The sequence below is a fragment of the Bombyx mandarina genome, chromosome 15 (assembly GCF_030267445.1).
Source record: "Bombyx mandarina strain Sakado chromosome 15, ASM3026744v2".
NCBI classification, from domain to species: domain Eukaryota; kingdom Metazoa; phylum Arthropoda; class Insecta; order Lepidoptera; family Bombycidae; genus Bombyx; species Bombyx mandarina.
The window spans coordinates 4,555,578-4,572,681 of record NC_143221.1 but is presented as its reverse complement, the minus strand read 5'-3'; the positions used below and the strand labels follow the sequence as shown (position 1 = coordinate 4,572,681).

At 35.2% G+C, this 17,104-nt stretch overlaps 1 long non-coding RNA gene across 1 annotated transcript; it reads left to right on the top strand.

Annotated features, from left to right (window-relative positions):
• Window positions 1–718: 718 nt before the first annotated feature.
• Window positions 719–1,992, top strand: LOC149501420 (uncharacterized). The gene is made up of 2 exons (XR_016324217.1): window positions 719–895; window positions 1,653–1,992. It is a non-coding gene; the product is annotated as an uncharacterized LOC149501420 (long non-coding RNA).
• The last annotated feature ends 15,112 nt before the right edge of the window (window positions 1,993–17,104 follow it).

Here is a 17,104-nt window from a genome sequence, read left to right as displayed (position 1 = left end):
AAAATAATTGAAACAAGTTTATTCATTATGTAACCATTCATATACCAAAATGAACTTAACTAAACATAGATTCTTATGACACTAAAGTTTATTCAAAATGACCTCCGTGATTTTGAATACAGGCCTTCAATCTGCGCGGCCAGTCGTCTATCGCAGCACGAACGAGGTCCATGTCAATATCGGCGGCTGCCTTAATCAAGGATGTCTTGAGTGACTCCAAATTGGGATGAGGCTTTGAGCACGCCTTTTCCTCCAAGTGTTGCCATATCTTGTAATCTAACGGATTCAAATCTGGACTGGAGGAGGGCCAGTCTTCATGTCGGATGAAGTCGATTTCACGCGCCGCCACCCAGTCTTGTGTGCTCTTCGCTCTATGAGCTGGCGCCGAATCTTGTTGGAATACCCAGTGCCTGTTATTGAACATGGTATGAGAAACAGGTTCCACAAGGTTCGTCAGGACTGTATTTTGATACACAACTGCATTCGTTTTTACACCTTTCTTACAAAAATGTACCTCTGTTAAGCCCCAATAAGAAACTCCCAATCATACCATGAGCGAGGATGGGAAATGACCTCGTTGGACACGCGGAATACGGTTGCTCGCTTCTTCACTACTGTGTGCGTACACCTTATCATTTTGTTTGTTGTAGCTCTCTTCTACGGTAAAAAATTTTTCATCCGAAAAAAGAATTTCCCGATATTTTTTTCCCGCGTACCGTACAATGGGGTAAATAGGGACAAAATCGACCTTCAGATTGAATTTTAAAATAGTTCCAATTAAATAGTCACTGCTCAACCAAAGAAATAAGTTGAGTCTTGAACGTACCTAGGTGATAAAAACCGTTACATTATTTTAATTATTCATTTTAAAGAAATAATCGGTAAAATAATGGCCGTCCCAATTTACCCAGCGTCCGGGGTAAATTGACACGGTTAAGGGTTAAATTGGGATATTTGTAAGGGTTGTCAACTCGCAGTACTGCGATATATAGGTGGTGCCATATAATTATTTATATGGACCGAAATGATGAATACAATCCATAATTTAAGCACAATACACAACATAGTGTAAATTAAGCTGGTTTCTATTCCGAAGCGATGTGACATGAATGATAATCAACAATACAATGATCAAAAAAGTATGTGCATGTTATATTTTAGAAAATTATTATTTAATTTCCTTAAAAATCACAACTCTGAAACAAAATCATAAAATAGAATAAAAAATAGAAAACAAAAGGACTGGAAATGCAATAATACAATTTTATTTAATCAACATTTTCAAAATAATCTTTGAGCAAGAGTAAGATATCAGGTGAATAAGATAAAAAACAGCTTTATCTGATTACTGCCAATAATAACAAAAATAAAAGAAATTCTTTCTAAGCGAAATAACTAAACTCAATTAATTCACTCACTCATAATTGGATATCTCGGATTTTTAATTAATGTTACATTTAAAATCTGAGGCCTGTTTTTATTTGTGTGTGCTCGTTGTGAATGTTAACAAAATCATGATTCGATGCGTGAATAGATTCTGAAATAACAAAAGTTTTGATTCGTTTGAGTTCTTTTAACTTTTAATTTTTTTTATTGCTATAAAGAACATACGACCGGGCAGATATTACAAGGTAAATGTCGCGAAAAAAAAGTACTTATATATATACTTTTCTTTTACCTATAATACTTACATAAACTAACTGATAAACACATTAACCTTCTTTACATCACGCAATTAAGTGATAGTATAGGCTAAAAAATCTATTATAAGATATCAGTGACAACCCTAACAAGCCATCCCTATTTTGTCTTTTGGCGTTCCAATTTTGTGTTTTCTCGTCCCTAATTTTTCCAGTCTCGTTCCAAATTACCCTACATACGTCCCAATTTTCCCCAAAAAGAAAGGAAAAAATATACATTTTTTATTTTGTCGAAATATTGTATTTAAAATAAGAATATTGCAACTTACCGTTTGTTGTGGTATTTCCAGGTGTATTAAAAACTTATATAAACTGTGATCTTATTGAAAAAACAACGATAATATCACTTTTTTTAAAAGTTCTTTAAGCTGTTTTAAAACGCACTTTTCAACCACTATTTTAAATTTAATTTGACGAATTTTTGGGACCAACTTAACTCATGTTTAGTACTTCCATAGTTAACTTGGTTTTTCTTCTATACATTGATAAATATTACCTTAAAGAAAATTAGGTAGATTCCGTGCTACAAGTACTTTGAGAATCTTCCGCAGGTTTGTCCCAATTTACCCCAGGATCCCAATTTACCCCATGTCATGGTACCGCTTCAACAAAGCGCGGCATCTCTTCAGTCTCAGGTCCATTAGACGAGCATTCAAACGATGTCCTGTTTTTCTTCGATATGCCCGAAGCCCTAAGTCTTCATTTAACACCCTTTTCACCGTGGTTCTGCTTAACCCCATCTGAAGGGCCAACAGTTTCTGCTTACGTTTGGGATTTCTTTGAATTCGCGCCTTCACAGCTTTTATCACTGCTGGAGTCCTAACAGACCGAGGGCGACCACTTCTTGACCTGTCATCTACACTAGAGTCTTCATTGTATCGTTTGATGGTACGATAAACGAATCTTTTGATTATATTCAAATTTTATATACTAGTCAGGTCATAAGTATTGTCACACAGTAAAAACTTTTCTTTTAGAATGCTGGCCACAAAAAAGTTTATTGAATTCGAATTTCGAATTGTTCATGAAAATAAAAATGTATACTTTTAGAGTTTCTTACTTCTTAGAGTATACTTTTGGGGTTGGGAGTTTCTTATTGGGGCTTAACAGAGGTACATTTTTGTGAGAAAGGTGTAAAAACGAATGCAGTTGTGTATCAAAATACAGTCCTGACAAACCTTGTGGAACCTGTTTCTCATACCATGTTCAATAACAGGCACTGGGTATTCCAACAAGATTCGGCGCCAGCTCATAGAGCGAAGAGCACACAAGACTGGCTGGCGGCGCGTCAAATCGACTTCATCCGGCATGAAGACTGGCCCTCCTCCAGTCCAGATTTGAATCCGTTAGATTACAAGTTATGGCAACACTTGGAGGAAAAGGCGTACTCAAAGCCTCATCCCAATTTGGAGTCACTCAAGACATCCTTGATTAAGGCAGCCGCCGATATTGACATGGACCTCGTTCGTGCTGCGATAGACGACTGGCCGCGCAGATTGAAGGCCTGTATTCAAAATCACGGAGGTCATTTTGAATAAACTTTAGTGTCATAAGAATCTATGTTTTGTTAAGTTCATTTTGCTATATGAATGGTTACATAATGAATAAACTTGTTTCAATTATTTTACATTAAACATGTGACAGAATTTATGACCTGACTAGGTATATACATATATATATATCCGTAAACATACATACAATGAATACACAATGTGATATAATAATAATTATTAAAAAATTTGCTTCTTTACACATTAATAAGAATAAGCAAACTACATATAAAAGATACTTAAAATAAAATACCTTTGAAACATACGATTTGATACATTTGAAACATATGAGATTATATAAAATCAAAGCGTTATACTATATTGATCATTATGTATGTTGAACATAAAGAATATGAAATTTCATCGTTTATCTTCCCAAGATTGCCTCTGCCATCGAGGGATCATTGATAATAACGAGGATCTATTTTATAATAAAGTCAGTACGGTAAAAATTAGGCCATCTACTGTGGGGATAGATAAACCAACATCAATACAGATACCCTAGTTACTTGTAAAACATTTAACAGAGCCTACATTTTATGTGTTAAACAAGTTATTAGATTATTTGTGGTTTTGGAAGTATAGAGAACATATTATGACAGTGAAACTTAAAAATAAATAAAATTAATGCACTTATATAACAAATCGAAAACTGAAATATCAGAAAAATAAACGGTCATTTCAAATACCTGCTTCAAAATATTCCAGCCGTGACGTTCGGAATCCCATTTCAATGGAACGTTTATCTGCGTGAAATTCGATGCATCTTCTTTGAAGCGTTCTACATCGTAATAAAGCTGTAGAATTACGATTGACACAATAATACATATTTGGAACAAAATGAACATCAAACCACATCAAACACATAGTCTTGTCATAAATATTGTTCCAATAAAAAACAATAATATTACATTCGAATCTACTCGTAGAACGTGTTATTGTTATTTGAATATTAATTATGTTTTCTCTTCATTCTTGTGATAATACACAGTATATGTACTAGAGTTTATAGTATATTATAATATAAAATAGAAATGTGGAATAGAATGATAAATAGAACCTCATTTAATAGCATAAGACAAAGTAGGTACCTATAGATCCTACATTTTTTTTGTAATTCTCCTCACTCAGCGTTTTTCGAATGTGCTTGTATTGGTATTGGTAGATAAACATAAGGAAATGTCTTCTGTTTTTCACCTAGTACTCATATTAAAAATGCCATCAAGGTAGTGAAAGAAAAAACCTGCAGAAATTTTATCCGAAAGCATACGATTTTATCTAGGTTAACGAATGGTATCACCGGCAAATATAGATGGTACCAAAATGCAACTCATTTTTGTCGCGAAAAATACATTTTTATAGCCCTTATTGGCAGACGAGCCAATTGATGGTGAGTGGTTACCGTCGCTAATGGACGTCAGCAATGCCAAGTCGTTGCCCATCGCGCGCAAAAAATGCGTTGTGATGTGTAAAGCTCCGGTAATCATAATATTAAACCAGGCGCCCCGTGAACACGTTCATCCAACTTTACAAATCGTCATTTCGCATTAAAAGTATACAATTTCCAAAAATATTCGAAATTGAGTATTAACTCACACTAACTCGTTCTAACTCGTTTGGTATCACCAGTATTTTTCTCATAAATATTGTCAAAAGAGCGTTGTTTTTTTTGGAACGAAGTTCCTTATCGCGCGTTGTGAAAGGGGGCTAGACGGAAAAAAATCTTACGAAAAGTTGTCACGACACTGTTTAGATCCGTCATTCTGACCAATCAACGTGTAGGCGCTTATCGCGTGACATTGCTCGTATCCGATTGGTCCGCGTAATGAGTACAGTTTCTCGAGATAGCGTTTCAACAATAGTAATTTAGTTCATAGTATTGTTTTTTTCTTCTTCATAATGCCTTAATTTATTATTAGAACTTTAAAAAAAAAATACAATTCCTTCACTAATTAATCGAAAGGAACTTCGTTCCATCCGGGTGTCCCTTGACACCTCTGAAGTTTTTTTTTAGTTTACCTATGTTTTGACTACTATTAACAAATTGAATACATAATTTTATCTTACTTTAAAAGACAAATAATGTAACTGGTAAAATATAAAAAATAAAAGTTGCAAAGATGATTAATATTAAGAATATCACATGTTAAACCTTTAAAACACTCTTCGGTAAAATTAGTAAGTTTTGAGATTATACAGTTTTAATACGAGAAGACGAAATAAGAAACATTTTAGTGATCTAAACATATATTCAAATATTGTTGAATCGGTAGTTGATAACTGTAGCGATAGGAATTGAATGATGTTAGCAGAGATGATATTGTGCCCCGGGCTATTGAGAAGTGCTGCGTAGCGTATGTATGTGAGCGTTGTGCAAATCAATATTCCATATTGACGGGTCTCGTAAGGAAGTTTTAGTAAATATAAGTTCTGTACAGCTCTTTCGTAATACTGAATTTGTATTCCACCCGTGTTCATATTTTGAACTAACTTTCTTAATTGGATTCGATTCGGAATATTATTTGTTTTCATGTCGATACGTTTGTATATTTTGTTCAAAAGGTACGGCAAAGATTCGGTTGTCAAAATAGTGGGTATAGTGTTTTTTAAATAATTCTGGTAAGGATTTTAGATAAACGCTTTGTATTTTAAATTTCAGTCTTCGATAAATACAGAAAAAAAAGTTTGTTTAAATTTTCTATTTGAATCTCTGGTAGGTGAAATTTGTTCGTTCTTTCACTAACTTGATCCAATATTGTGTTGAACCACAAACGAAAGTCTCATATAAAACGGTGTGTCTTCCACGGACAATTGTGTTTTACTCTCCGGGCTTTTATTCTTCCCCTCGTTCGTATTAGATTCTGAAACATTGTCATTTTCCTGCGGTATTATCCTTGTATTTTATCTCACGTAATTTTACTAAGAAGGCTCTAAACGTTACAAGACGGTGCTTATATCTCGTCTTTTTCTACTTACGGCATTCTGAACGTTATTCTTAGAAGTTAATTAAAAAGGTTGAATTATGTTGTGTTTTAAAACTGGGATTATGCGGTCTTTAAATTTACGTTACTGGTGGCCGTTTCAGTTCCTGAGATTAATATTAACATTTTAAGTATCTTTTGTTATTTATCTATGTTTTTGCTAACTACAAATAAAAGTAAAAAAAGTATATTATGGTTTATAGATTTTGATAGTTTTTGTATAATTATTGTAGAATTGGGATCGTGGCACGTAAAATAAAATTATTCACCGTTGCATTTTTATTGTTCTTTTCTCAAATATTCTGTATTATAATAATAACAAATTATCTGACACCTTGCTGATTGACAATTGCCTTACACATTCAATCAATCGTCTTCGCATCTTCCTTTTCTCTGTCATTCTTCTCTATGTCATTCTCTTTTCTCTTTCTTACCGTTTTCTCTCACTTACACCTTAACGCTCTGTTCTACACTCTTTTCATACGTTCCATTCTTATCAATCCTACATTATTATTAATATACTTTTAGTATAGACAAAGAAGAGAATCTTGTTTTTCCTGTTGTTTGATTAGATTAGTAGATTAGACTGTGAGTCACCATGGGCACCAATGCCTTGCCTGTATATGTCCTGAAAAAAAAAAGGTTTTTGTATTAGAATAAATCTTTAATTTGTAACAAAAGCGTAGCTGGAACTACAGTATAATATTTCAAGATAAATCGTAAGAGTCTGGTAGTGGTGTGGTGGAGCACCAGTAACGGTTAATTAGCAAGCGGGTTGTGATTTATTTGCTTATCTACGGTATTATATTTTATATAAACTTTAGTCAACAACATTAGATTGTTTCATGTAATAAACATTTGGATAATAAAAAAATAAAAATTATCATATTATTTTAAGAATCTAATTTGTCTGTAATCAAATACTCTGTTAGTGTTGGAAATATAAAAGTAATTTGAAAACTCGCGGCCCTAATAATCCTGTCATCCGTCATGTTGTCTTTGTCTAATGATAATATATCGTACAATGATGACTGATTGTAATTTTGTGTTGCTGTCTCCCATTTAATAGATGTTGTAATTAGCGTGTCAACTACAAGCAGTTGCTAGGTGGTTAGTAGGTAGCTATATTCGTTTTTGAAGAGAAAACTTCTTTATCATCGTTGTGATTCGAAAGTCAATGAAACGAAAAAGCGACAGTAAAAAGAGAGACACATAAATTCATAAGATTTAACGTGGGAGAAAATGTGATTGGAACTATTATACAGTGTTTCTTATATTCGTGGTTCTCTTTGTGCTCTACTTTGTACCTTATATTAATACTTAATACATTCTAAGGAATATATACGAATAAAATGTAAAATAATTATCAAACTTTTTATCACTATGATCATTACTAAAACCTCTTCTCGAAATTTTAGATTCGTCTCATTAACTTGAAGTCGAAAGTTTCATTTCTACCACGTGTGAATTGCACACGCGTTTTTTGTATTTTTTTTTTTTTGTATATGTGTTCCGTTAATTTATCGGAGCTCAACACAACGTAAATGCTTCCACCCACGTCGAGACACGAGTTCGAATTTTCAACTGTATTGTTTAACATTTGCCCCTTGAAACAGGAGCGCAAGATCTTTTTACGGAAGAAAATAGACAGGATGGTGGTAGATAGCCGTGCAGCCGGGTAAATACCGCTATACCATCAATCAGTAAATTAAGTTTTGCAGGGCACCGGTCAACGAGTCGTAGGGCGAATAAAAAAAACTAGTGGTCCCGCAGTAGTCGAAATTAGACTATAATTAATTGAAATTTTCTTTATAAACATTATTATGGTTCTATTGTCAAACACTATTAGAATTTTTAAATATAATCACAGATTTCACCAAAACTACACCATAGATAAATATTATTAAAGACAAACAATATTAATTTATTCACAATTTGATTACAGACTTTCAACATTAACAAAAGTTTGACAATAAACACAGTATATGTGTGTGTATATGTGTTCTGTCAAATACATGATAGTGTGTGTAATGTTTTTTCTATTGATTTAATGATTTTTTTATGCATAATTGAAAAATGTGTACACTCTCCACTCCTTCTCTATATTCTCTATAAGTGTGGGAAATTTCATACTCCACCGTCCGCGCAATTTTCGTAAAAAGGGCTACAAAGTTTTTGCTTCACGTATTAATATATAGATACTATTATTTTTATTTTCCATTATTAATATGAATCATAAAAACACTAGATTAAAGCTTAACATTCTTTTCAAGCGACATTAATGTAACATTATCAACAGATACTTTGTTTCATTCAATGTTTCTGACAGCTTCGCATTCGTCTATCGACTCGAATAAAAGTAGGAAGCTTTTAAAATTTTCGCAGAATGTTTGTCGGTCGTTTTTTCTCAATCGTATATCCATACAAAGTTTCGCATGTCGCGCGGTTTATTGAGCGTTTCCGATGGATAAATTTGATTCATTCGATATGTAACAAGTTTGCGGGAACCGTGAGCTCGTGCGTTCAACGTAATTCTCTCTTTTTTATAGATTCAGGTTCATGCTACATACCCCATGCATATTAAAGACGCGTCGATCGATCCTCCTTTTGTTTATTTGTTTTAAAATTTTAATAGCTCTTTCAGTTGGTTAAAACGTCTTAAGCCATTTTTAAATAATTTTTAAAAGGAGATTCTATTATTTATTTAAATACTTAATTACTTAATCTATACTTACTCATATAAAACTACAGTGGTTTTTACGGATGTTCCGTTATAACTACTGAACCATGCATCCGATTGACTTGAAACTTGGTATCCATGTAGAAAATACATGTACTTAATGGATAAGCTAATATTTATACGAGTGTTGGGCTCCCTAATAATAATGACAATAAATAATAATGTTAATTTTAAATGCGCAGCGAAGCGGGCGAGTACGGCTAGTACTTTATAAATATGAAAAAACAACAATTATTGCGGGCCAATCAAATATTGATCATTTTCCGATGAATTGATTAGTCGCTGTTTAGCTAGAAGAAATGTGCTTGTGCTTACAGTACCTTTTAAGCCTAAAGCACACAGTCTTACATACACACAGACACACACATCCATACAAGCAGTCATAATGCACATTAAAATTTTAATGGATGAATTTAATGGTGTATCGTTTCATGAATGTTGTATTTACACAATACTGAATTGTCTTCTGCTCGTCCCTTGTGCAACAAAGCGTTAACAAGTAATTCGAGGGTATCGAACTTAAATGACGTTCCTGTCTGTCGCTCCATTAAGATGTTTAATCAAAACTGACAGTGCATAATTTGATTTGAGTACGAGGGTACATAGGCTGGCGGCCAGAGTAAATAAGAGGCAGTGTTTCCGTGTTGCAGCGCTGTAGCTAATTAACCGTCAATAGGAAAATAGCAGATTATGAACATCACAGTGAGGTTTTTTTTATTAATAACTAGCTTTTGCCCGCGACTCCGTCCGCGTGGTATAGTTACTTTGGCATTACGCTAAATTTTACCCGCAACTTCATTTACGTAGAAAGTGAAAATATTTTTGAATTATAAAATACCAGCTGATCCGGCAGACTTCGTAGTGCCTCAATCGATAGATAAAATACACAAACTTTTGTATAAAATAAACTTAAAACAAACAAAAGGGACACATCAAAGGAAAAACAAAATTGTTATTTTAGTCAATTCCGAGCATTTTCATATTTATGTACCTTTTAAACCTTCTCTGGACTTCCACAAATAATTTAAGACCAAAATTAGCTAAATTGGTCCAGCCGTTCTCGAGTTTTAGCGAGACTAACGAACAGCAATTCATTTATATATATATATATTAAGGAGCTATTTAAACCCCTATTTCGAAACATTCTTTATTGGTGCTCCACCTGTATTGGTCTTAGAGTGATGTTATAGCCTCTTCCTCAATAAGTGAGCTATCTAACACTGAAATAATTTTTCAAATCAGACCAGAGTAGTTCTTTTTTTTTTTTTATGATTGAAGGATTACTGGTGGCCCGGAGGCCTTTCCAGTTTCACCAGGACAGGTGGGCGAGAAAAGGCTCAGCCAGGAGGGGTGGGATTTGCTAACAGCTACCCGAGCGCCTCCGAAGGAGACCTAACAGCTCAAGAGTAGCTGCTTCGCGAATGAATCTACTACCGGATCGGAATCGCGACCCGCTGAGAAGATCCGGCGAGAAACTCAGCGAGCTGATTCATGGGTTAGGTTGCACGGCGAACTCTTTGTCGAGTTCGACGCGTACGGTTACCGAGGTCCCTAAGCCTGCTCCTAGTGTTAGAGCTGAAGGCGTACCAGAGTAGTTCCTGAGATTAGCGTGTTCAAACAAACAAACTCTTCAGCTTTATAATATTATAAGTACAGATTAAAAACTGTAGTGGTTAAATTTAAATTACGACAATTATTGAAATTTATACTGGTATTTTATTTATAATGGAACGTATAACATATTTAAAGACATGCCACTAACATATTTGCACTATTGAGTAAAGGAGTGTACCTACAGTTCGTGTTTAAATTTTGCTTTTATTTTACAGTTCCCTGAGTAACTAGGGGTTAATCCCATCAGTTTGTCGCTACGTTTAACTTCACGGGGATTAGCAAATGAGAAAAGTTACGAGCTGACATCGCTACCGGCCCAAAACGACGAAGAACTCTCGCTTTTTCTTTTAATAGATAAACGTTTAGATATAATGTTCATTATACGTGTCCCATTATATTGGTTCTTCAATGTTTTCACGGGAATGAGATTCGAAAACGATGTTGTGTAAAATTATGACATTAAATTTTTTGTAAGAAATTACTACAATAGATTTTTGATAGAAAAGCGGTTATTGTATTATCACGAGGGGGCTTCGTTGCACCAGCTATCAATGCGTCCAGTCGACCCGATGAATAGTGTCTGTCGCCTGTCAACAACAGAGTCATTATCAGAAACATAGAAGCGTCGTCATCTATTCAAAATTACTTTGTTACAAGATTGATAAGCCATAATGAAGACCATTGAACTTTTGGGCGTATACATCGGCGCTAGTAGCATCTTACCATTCTTACCGCAGTCTACCCGAAATATCGAGAGCATAAACTAAAATCGTGATAATATACCGTTAAACAATAGTGCTAACTAAAACATGATGAAATTAAATAAACTAGTGGTCGCCCAGTGGTCAAAATTCGACCATAATGAATTGAAATTATAAGTTTGAACATTATTAAGGTTCTATTGTCAGAGACATTCTATAATCATAGATTTCGCCAAGGCTACACTATAGACAAATAATAATAAAGACAAACAATATTAATTTATTCTCAATTTGACCACAGACTTTAACAACAGTATATAAACAAATGCACGTGTGTGTAGTGTGTGTAATGTATTTTTTATGCATAATTAAAAAAAAATTAGCATTCTGCACTCCTTCTCTATATTCTCTATAAGTGTGGGAAATTTCATACTCCTTCGTCCGCGCAATTTTCGTAAAAAGGCGTGAAAAATTTTGCTTTACGTCTTAATATATAGATAACGTTCCCCGTTCTATTTCAAAAGTAAATGAACCGCATAGTAAATGAACAGTTTATTTCGTTTTAACATCTGGTTTGTCTCTGTTCAACGGAAGCAGTACGAGGTAGAACGAAGCTTAGAAATAAAAGTGTCGTTCTTTATGAAATGGATCTTAGCGCAATGGGATGGATTAAGGAAATTAAATTAAAAATATATGTATTTAAAAGAGGGAATTTTCTTTCGGTGGCCCCACCGGTTGAAATGGAGTTCCTTTTGCTTTATTTTTTTGTATTTGTATTAAATAACGAAATATGTAATAAAAAATACTGACTCTTTCCAAATAAATAAATTAAACGAATTATAAAATGTGAATAAATGCGAATAAAGTTTGTATTTCAGATAAATTTGGGGAATATGAATGAAAAAAATATATATCACTATTATTTATTTAGATATATAAAATATTTTCATCATGTGCTGTTAGCGGAGCCTATAGACAGCAATAACGTAAATGCACGAGTTTAAAGTGGAACGCATAAATGTTTCACAGCAAATGTAAGCAGGGTGATGGTACCTACCCGTGTGGGCTCACAATACTTCCAGTACCACCAGTTCTGTTATAAAGGTAGCCTACGAGAAGAATGGTGAACGAATGGTGAGAAGAATGGTCTCGGTAGGCAGCGGCTTAGCTCTGCCCCTGGCATTGCTGAAGTCCATGGGCGACGGTAACCACTCACCATCAGGTGGGCCGTGCGCTCGTCTGCCTACAAGGGCAATAAAAAAAAACGAACCCTCTACGGTGTTTCTCGAGCGCTATGACATATCCTTCTTCAAACCAAACGCGGCTTATGGAGAGAGAGAGTACTTAAAGGTAGGCAGCGGCTTGGCTCTGCCCTTGGCATTGCTGAAGTCCATGGGCGACGGAAACCACTCACCATCAGGTGAGCCGTATGCGCGTCTGCATGCAAGGGCCATAAAAAAAAGAAAAAAAAGAAATATTTGCCTAAATTGGTTCACTAAAGTGCGGGGTTAACAGGGATAAAAAAACTCTTACTCAAATTAAATACTTCATTCAGCCCTGTGTTTGTTCTGTGTCCATTTCAATCGCGAATCCTTTGAGAGCACGGAACTAAAATGTTACCTTGTTCAGAGATATTAAATTCTTCTAACTTTATAAATTTGAGATTTCGTAACCAGATTTTATTCGCTGCGTAACTAACGTATTTCCTGAAAATACTTCACAGAATACTTCGTAGATAATTATTTAAATTGTAAAGTTTTTAAATTTAATTAAAATTCAAACAATTTATTTGGGACTTCGATCTGATGACTCAAAGTGGATGACGGCAATAATAATGTCATGCTCATGGGAACCTGTAACTTGAAAATGTTTAGCAGAAAAAAACTGATCAAGACTTATGAGGTTTTGATATTAAGATTTTTTTTCTTCAAAATATACTTTGAGTGTGACAATTTTACATTTTAATCAAATAAGTACGCATCTTCAGTAGGTAATTGAATATCTACCTACCCTATTGTGGGTGGTTAAGAGTTACAGGCATCAGCATAGCTAAGACGTCTTTCTTTGAACCTTACAAAAAATACATCTAATATTGTCCACAAATATAAACGTGTCCAACGCGTTCATTTCGTTTAGGTATCTACTTAAAACGCCATTAATTTTAATAACAAATAATTTCTAAGCAGCTTTACGTATGTATTTCAATCTAAAATAAAAATATGTGTGTAAAACGCTTTACGAACCAATGTAGCTTTGATTTTCAGCAGGCCGTTCACGTATCGATATATTTTTAATATCTCTTCGGATGAATGTCCTTTGAGTGGTTTCTTGGATCTCTTATTTGCTCGTTTCGCAGATTGCGTTTGTGAGTTTTACTATACAAATATGTGTACGTTTGAGTAAAAAGCTTTTGAGTTAGATATGATATATAAAAAGAACGCGTTGATTTTCCTAGCCTTAGATATTCCTTAATGAAATAAATTTATTTTTCGAATTGGTTTTCTTTTATCGTTTTAAGATTCAATAACTAATAGCCTCTTTGATTTGTATTTGTCTTGGTTTTGTTGAATTTTATTGGGCTCATAAAACATTCTGTGAGTAGGCGTTTATGATAGAGCAAAGAAGGCATGGGCGTTAGGTAGGGAAATCGCAGTAGTTGAACATGATCGCAAATACTTACCATGTGCATACAAAAACTTTTTTCAGACCATTAACAAATTAAGATTAGTATTTATTCTTTAAGAATGAGGATGAAGTGGTAAAGATTTCGAGGAAGTCGACAAAATTAAACATTCGAACTTGACAATGTTAACGTATTCAACGTTGAAAGAAAACGAATAATTCGAGTGGGTCGATTCTCGTTGGTGCTATCCAAAATGTTTGACATCAGTATCTAGGTTTTTTTTATTTTTTGTCATGAGGAAATCGCCGGACTCCCACCCTCCACTGGGGATGGAGGGTGGGGCATGTCGGAGTCGAACCGACTAAAACCTCCTGTCGCTCAACAACCAACGTCCAACCCTCGCATGAGACAGAACTCATGAAAAGGCAAGGGGAGGAGAGTGAAGCGTTTAGTGCGGAGCACATCTCTCCCATCACCCTCCCCCTCGGGACGCCGGGCCAGCGATCGTCGGCGCCACGACCACCAGCCCTCTCGGAGTATCTAGGTTAGACTTATTTGATTGAATATATAATATAATCGTTTCTGTTATTTTTGTAACAATTAAATTAGTTGCATTTAGTTAAATTATATTTTGCATTTGATACCTATATAATAATATAACAAAAGAGAAAAGTATAACACATTGTCATGTTAAATATAAACATAAATTATAAATAAAATTCGGTTCGTCCGCTTCGCTTCAGGTGATCCGTTCGCTGATTCTCTTCGAGTAGTTCCGGTTACTAACTGACTGCGTGCCATCTCTACAACGCTTTTATAGCCGATACCACATCCCTGGAATTATCGAGAATATTCCACACAAGTCGAGTATTGTGTTTCCGCTATGCGACAATAGATGGCGTTGTACTTCTCGAGCGTTCTAGATGCTACTGGATCCTCCGATATTCGTTCGATTATTCGGCAATAGATGGCGTTACTCTTACCGGCGTAACAATATGTTAGTGTGCGCCGTTCATCTTACTCTTGCAAAATGAGATTTTCCGATCATTGCTACTATGTGTGTATAATTTTACATTACATGTACTTGAACGCAAAAGAATTGTTGTTTTAAATTGATTTAATAATTAGTTTCAACCATGCCATGAAGTCTCGAGTAGCTCTCATAACGTAGGTATATTACATATAATGCACGGCCCGATCATATCATAGCGGTAGATATTATTTATCATGGGTGGCGGACTCGTTAACTGGATTATTCCTAAGTACATGTGTAACTGTTGAAATATTATTATGTTAAAATCGATCGGTATTTAAATTACGAAACTCTTATAAGACGTCTTAAAGTAATGCTCATGATTAGCAGTGAAAAATATATTATTATTATAAGTTGATATAATTTGGTGAAAAAAATAATCGCCCAAACAATTTTCAACAATATAAAAATAAGATAAACCCTTTTTCTTAATTTAATTGAAGCGAAGAACAGCGTCCAAGCTTATCTGTGTCCAGAATCTACTAATTGATTATAAAGTTCTCAACAGAATTTTAAGATAAGCAAATTTCAAAGCATAACGATAAGTTAAGATGGCGACGGAACCGGCAAAGTTGGACGCAGATTATTTTTCACAACTGATTTTTAATTCAAATCGTGATCACGTCGACTTGAGTTGCTCCGGATAAAAATAAGTTCTTGAATATCGTAAAATGAAGGGAGGCAAAGAAGAGACGAGACTAATATAAAATTGTTCATCGAATGACCAATCAGTAAGTTTCTTGAACGTTGAGAGTCAGATGTACTGATAATTTATTTCTGTAACAAATAAAAAGGACCAGTCTATTGACTGCACATTGTCGAACGTGATCAAACTCGATGTCTTGGTGTTAATACTTTTTTGAAATGAAATGTGTGAAAAATAAATGTCTGTCGACAATCGATCCATTTGTTATTATACTAACCTCATAATATAGTGTAAACTAGCATTGACCAGGTTATATATTATATTGTGGCGGGTAGCCATCATACAACGCAAGATAATTGACAGATGCCTGAATCTCGCTTACGACATTTTCAAGATAAAGCGCATATATACAAGTTCCAACAACAACATTCGGACCGGCGGTCTACCGAGCAAATATCATCCGCTCGGTGGAAGATCTTTCCTTTCGTCGTAAACTCCCCAAACTGGTGACCTGCGACGAGATGTGAACACGCAACCTTCTGATTCATCATCAGCGCATCAAGAATTTCGGCTACCACAATCCCCGCATTCTCGCAAATAAAACGTCATTGACAGTCGTCCCACAGCGAGCCAGCACCGCAGCCTCAACAGGACCATCGCAGCCGACTCACCGCGCTTCCTGGTCCTACGGCACGCAACTTCACTGCCTCATCACGCCGCTACAGTTCATCGCAGCCCACGACCGGATCATCAACGCTTGGGGTAACACATCTCCGGCGTGGCAGCTCTGCATCACATGGACTACGCACGACACGCACGCAACATTCAAGCTCAGTCTCGACTCATCACTGACTTCGAGCAGCACTGGCGACAATCACGCAGCATTCAGCTCAGTTTCGACTCACTGCAAACTTCGAGCAGCACTGGCGACACGCACGCAGCATTCAAGCTCAGCCTCGACTCACCGCAGGCTTCGAGCAGCACTGGCCCTTGCAAGCTAATCTCAGCACGGACAACGCTAACTAAAAAATGACACGACCTCCAGTCTCGGAGGGGAGTGATGTGGCGGGTAGCCATCATACAACGCAAGATAATTGACAGATGCCTGAATCTCGCTTACGACATTTTCAAGATAAAGCGCATATATACAAGTTCCAACAACAACATTCGGACCGGCGGTCTACCGAGCAAATATCATCCGCTCGGTGGAAGATCTTTCCTTTCGTCGTAAACTCCCCAAAATATAAATAAGGTTATGTGGTATAGATACGCCATTTTCTAACATATTAATATAGTAAATTAAATTTAGTAGTAAGGAATGTAATTTAAAAACACTTCTACGTGTTTTTTTTTATTATTTGTCTTTTCGAATATTTGAAGGTTTTTTTTGAAGGATTCTATGGTCAAGGACACGTTGATTCGTCGAAATGTTAATACTGTGCCAACTAATTATTATAGTAATAATTTAATGAGGGCCAATTACTGTCTAAGATTTTGTTTGAGGTCTAACTTTATG